We start from the raw sequence: 6,000 nt of genomic DNA on the forward strand, positions 1-6,000 counted from the left end.
CACCATAAATAATAAATAGAACTAAAACCATAAGTAGTTAAATAGTAATATGTAACTTATGCCAGGAAATAAGTCCAGGACCAGCCTATTGACTCAGGATGTCTGACCCTCCGAGGGAGAAGTTGTAAAGTTTGATGGCCACAGGCAGGAATGACTTCCTATGACGCTCTGTGTTGCATCTTGGTGGTGTTACGTACCCCGTAACTGGGTTGCCAAACCAGCAGAAATGGATCACTCAGTTGGAGTCTGGAGTACTAGAACTAAGAAAGTTTTATTAAAGAAACAAGCAACACAGTAATCGAAAGGATAATAAATGCAACAGTTCAACAATGATAACCACACATGTGCACAGAATTAAGATAACAGCATCAATCAAGCTCTATCGTTGTCTAGGGGTAAATGACCAAATTTCAAAATGACTCAAAGTTCAGTCCAGTTCAGTTCGCAGTAATCGTTGCCATGGCGATGGACAATGTGGGGGAAGAGAGAGATAGAACAGGAACAACTGATCATTCAGAACACTGCTTCACTCACAGACCGGCGATATGGCTCACAAGCAACTTTTTGGGCGGGTCCTTGGTGATGTCACCTGAGGTCACCGACTGTGACCCCTCCTCCAGATGTGGTCGATCCTCTGCAGTGAACCCGGCACCCAGGCAAGGGCGGACACACACCGGGTTCCCGCGGATCGTACCTTTCCACCCTGGTCGTTGTCTGGTACTTCTCACCCACTCGTGAGAGGCGCACCGCTTCCAGGGTCTCGTTACCTCGGGTGGCGTGTGTGTCTGTCTTAGCGAACCTGTCCCTTTTTATCCCCCTGCTGGGGTATCGCCTGTCCATCACTTCAAACAGTTCAAGGTTCAAAGGGGGGAGCCGCTCCAGACAGCTCTCTCTCCCCCACGTCCCTTCATTACACATCTCCAGACGCTGCTCCATTGTTCCTTATCTCTCCTTCCCCTGAGGGCAGGTGGCAGACCAACTGCTGATGCCACTGATGCTAGCCCAGGCCAGCAAACATCTTAATTTTATGTGTATTCTCGTCACAGTGGAATGAGTCTCTGGCTGAACGTACTCCTGTGCCCACCCAGTACATTGTGTAGTGGATGGGAGACATTGTCCAAGATGGCATGCAACTTGGACAGCATCCTCTTTTCAGACACCACCGTCAGAGAGTCCAGTTCCATCCCCACATCACTGGCCTTACGAATGAGTTTGTTGATTCTGTTGGTGTCTGCTGCCCTCAGCCTGCTGCCCCAGCACACAACAGCAAACAGCAGATGGTGGAGGAAGGGAAGCCCCTTTCTTTAAAAAAAGAGGACATCTCCCTCGTCCTGGAATGAAAAACCTCATCCTGAGAGCAGATGCGGTGGAGACGGAGGAATTGCAGATGGTGTTTTTGCAAGAGACAGGGTGAGAAGAGGAATAGTCCAGGTAGCTGTGAGAGTCAGTAGGCTTATAGTAGACATCAGTAGATAAGCTGTCTCCAGAGTTAGAGACAGAAAGATCTAGAAAGGAGAGGGAGGTGTCGGAAATGGACCAGGTAAACTTGAGGGCAGGGTGAAAGTTGGAGGCAAAGTTAATGAAGTCAATGAGCTCAGCATGCGTGCAGGAAGCAGCGCCAATGCAGTTGTCGATGTAGCGAAGGAAAAGTGGGGGACAGATACCAGAACAGGTTTGGAGCATAGGTCGTTCCACAAAGCCAACAAAAAGGCAGGCATAGCTAGGACCCATACGGGTGCCCAGAGCTACACCTTTAGTTTGGAGGAAGTGGGAGGAGCCAAATGAGAAATTATTAAGAGTAAGGACTAATTCTGCTAGATGGAGCGGAGTGGTGGTAGAGGGGAACTGGTTAGGTCTGGAATCCAAAAAGAAGCGGAGAGCTTTGAGACCTTCCTGATGGGGGATGGAAGTATATAGGGACTGGACATCCATGGTGAAAATAAAGCATTGGGGGCCAGGGAACTTAAAATCATCGAAAAGTTTAAGGGCGTGAGAAGTGTCACAAACATAGGTAGGAAGGGATTGAACAAGGGGGGATAAAACCGTGTGGAGATATGCAGAAATGAGTTCGGTGGGGCAGGAGCAAGCTGAGACAATAGGTCTGCCAGGACAGGCAGGTTTGTGGATCTTGGGTAGGAGGTAGAAACGGGAAGTGCGGGGTGTGAGAACTATAAGGTTGGTACCAGTGGATGGGAGATCCCCTGAGCTGATAAAGTCGGTGATGGTGTGGGAGACAGTGGCCTGATGCTCCTTAGTGGGGTCACGATCGAGGGGTAAATAAGAGGAGGTATCCGCGAGTTGTTGCTGTGCCTCGGCAAAGTAGAGGTCAGTATGCCAGAGTACAACAGCACCCCACTTATCGGCGTGTTTTATAGTATGGTTAGGATTAGTGTAGAGGGAGTGGAGAGCAGAGTGTCCAGAAGGAGTGAGGTTGGAATTGGACAAGGTGCGGTGAAGTCGAGATGGTTGATGTCCTGTCGGCAGTTAGTAATAAAGAGATCTAGAGCAGGCAGAAGATCAGACTCTCCCCCCGCAACCTCTGCTTTCCACAGGGATCACTCCCTACGCAACTCCTTTGTCCATTCGTTCCCCCCCCCCCGCTATCCCTCCCCACCGATCTCCCTCCTGGCACTTATCCTTGTAAACGGAACAAGTGCTACACATGCCCTTATAATTCCTCCCTTACCACCATTCAGGGCCCCAGACAGTCCTTCCAGGTGAGGCGACACTTCACCTGTGAGTCGTCTGGGGTGATATACTGTGTCCAGTGCTCCCAATGTGGCCTTCTACATATTGGCGAGACCCGACACAGACTGGGAGATCGTTCCGTCCGCCAGAGAAAGCAGGATCTCCCAGTGGCCACACATTTTAATTCCACGCCCCATTCCCATTCTGATATGTCTATCCACAGCCTCCTCTACTGTAAAGATGAAGCCACACTCAGGTTGGAGGAATAACACTTTATATTCCATCTGGGTAGCCTCCAACCTGATGGCATGAACATTGACTTCTCAAACTTCCGCTAATGCCCCTCCTCTCCCTCATACCCATCCGTTATTTATTTATATACACACATTCTTTCTCTCCTTTTCCTCCCTCTGTCCCTCTCACTATACCCCTTGCCCATCCTCTGGGTTCCCCCCCCCTTTTCTTTCTCCCTGGGCCTCCTGTCCCATGATCCTTTCATATCCCTTTTGCCGATCAACTGTCCAGCTCTTGGCTCCATCCCTCCCTCTCCTGTCTTCTCCTTTCATTTTGGATATCCCCCTCCCCCTCCCACTTTCAAATCTCTTACTAGCTCCTCTTTCAGTTAGTCCTGATGAAGGGTCTCGGCCTGAAACGTCGACTGTACCTCTTCCTAGAGATGCTGCCTGGCCTGCTGCGTTCACCAGCAACTTTGATGTGCGTTGCTTGAATTTCCAGCATCTGCAGAATTCCTTGTGTCAGATTAACTGGAGCGACATTTGCAAATTTTCCAGTCTTCCAGAACCATTCCAGAATTCAGTGATTCTTGAAAGATCATTACTAATGTCTCCACAATCTCTTCAGCCAAGTCTTTCAGAACCCTTGGGTGTGCACCATCTGGGCCAGGTGACTTAAGTCAAACCTTTCAGTTTCCCAAGAACCTTTTCCCTAGCAATGGCAACTTCACACACTTCATGGCCCCAGTCACCTGGAATGTCCACCATGCTGCTGGTGTCTTCCATAGTGAAGACTCCTGCAAAATGGCAGTTCATCTGCAATTTCCGTGTTCCCCATTACTACCTCTGTTCCATCATTCTCCAGTGGTCCAATATTCCCCTTCGCCTCTCTTTTACACTTTATTTACATGCAGAAATTTTTCGTACCCTCGTTACAGGAAATATGCGGGCATGGACAGTAGAATGGTTGATAGGCAGGAGGCAGTGAGTGGGAATAAAGGAGGCCTTCTCTGGTTGGCTGCCAGTGACTAGTGGTATTCCTCAGGGTTCAGTATTAGAACCACTAATTTTCACATTGTTTATCAATGATTTGGATAATGGAATTGATGGCTTTGTGGCAAAGTTTGCAGATGTTAGGAAGATAGGCGGAGGGGTATGTAGTGCTGAGGAAGCAATGCAATTGTAGGAGGACTTGGACAAATTGGAAGAATAGGCAAAAAAGTGGCAGTGGTCCTGCCGAAGGGTTTCAGCCTGAAATGTCGACTATACTTATTTCCATAGATGCTGCCTGGCCTGCTGAGTTCCTCCAACATTTTATATGTGTTGCTCAGATTTCCATCATCAGCAGGCTTTTTCTTTTTTGAGATGGAATACAGTGTTGGGAAATGTATGATAATACATTTTGGTAAAAGGAACAATAGTGCGGACTATTATCTAAATAGGGAGAAGGTTCAAACATCAGAGGTGCTCAGGGACTTAGGAGTCCTCGTGCAAGACTCCCAGAAGGTTAATTTACAGGTTGAGTCTGTGGTAAAGAAGGCAAATGCAATGTTGGCACTTATTTCAAGGGGGATAGAATACAAAAGCAAGGAGATATACTTGAGGCTTTATAATACACTCGTCAGGCCACACTTGGAGTCATGTCACAGTTTTGAGCCCCATATCTCAGGAAGGATGTGTTATCATTGGAGAGAGGCCAGAGGAGGTTCAAGAGGATGATTCTGGGAATGAAGGGTTAGCATCTGAGGAACTTTTGGCAGCTTTGGGCTTGTACCCACTGGAATTTAGAAGAATGCATGGGGATCTCATTGAAACCTACCAAATGCTGAAAGGACTAGATAGGGTGGCTGTGGAGAGGATGTTTCCAGTGGTGGGGATATCCAGAACTAGAGGGGATGGCCTCAAAATTGATGGGCGACCCTTTAGAATAGAGGTAAGGAGGATTTTTTTTTTATATAGCCAGAGAGTAGTAAATGTGGTATGCTGTGCCACAGACTGAGGTGGAGTCCATGTGTATATTAAAGGTGGAAGTTGTTCGTTCCCTGATTGGTCAGGGTATCAAAAGATATGGTGAGAAGGCAGGTCTGTGGGGTTGAGTGGGATCTGGGATTAGTCATTAGGCACAGCAGACTCAATGGGCTGAATGGCCAAATTCTGCTCCTTTGTCTTATGGTCTAATTTTATTGTCTAGCTTACTCTCTTATTCCATCTTTACCTTAATGACTTTTTAAGTTGTCTTCTGTTGGTTTTTGAAAGCTTCCCGATCCTCTAACTTCCCAGTTATTTTTGCTCTGTTATATGACCTCTCTTTGGCTTTTATGTTGGCTTTTACTTCTCTTGTTAGCCAAGGTTGTGTCATCTTGCCTTCAAAATACTACTTCCTTTTTGGGATGTATATAGTATATCCTGTGCCTTCCAAATTACTTCCAGAAATTCCAGCCATTTCTGTTTTGCCAGTGTTCTTTTCTAATCAATTCTGGCCAAATTCCCACTCATGCCTCTTTAATTCCCTTTACTCCACTATAATACTTCAGTTTCTCCTTCTCAAATTTCAGGGTGAATTTGATGATATGATCACTTTCCCCTAAGGCTTCCTTTACCTTTAGCTCTCTAATCAATTCCAGTTCATTGCACAACACTCAATCCAGAATAACTGACCCCCCCCCCCCCAGTGGATCTCCAGGAGCTGCTCGAAAAAAAACATCTCGTAGGCGCTCTAGAAATTCCTCCTCTTGGAATCCAGCATCAACCTGTCATTTCACTGTCAAAGTCACTTTGATCACATTTCTTCCTCATTTTGAAGTTTGGTCAACAACTGAACCTCTTAGCCATGTCTGCATGCTTTTAAGCCTTGAGTTGCGACATGATTCGCTGATTAGATATTTGCATTAATGAGCAGATGTAGAGGTATACCTAATGTTGTGGCTACTGAGTGTATATTTTAATATGAATAAATTTTATTTTTTTAAGTAAAATAAATATTCCCTCTCACGATTTATAGACCACCTGAAAGGAGCTCAAAATCAGAACAGGCTCCCATTTCTGATTAAAAGTTAGCAGGAGAGTAAACTTACATGTT

This window comes from Mobula hypostoma, chromosome 6 (genome assembly GCF_963921235.1).
Source record: "Mobula hypostoma chromosome 6, sMobHyp1.1, whole genome shotgun sequence".
NCBI lineage: Eukaryota > Metazoa > Chordata > Chondrichthyes > Myliobatiformes > Myliobatidae > Mobula > Mobula hypostoma.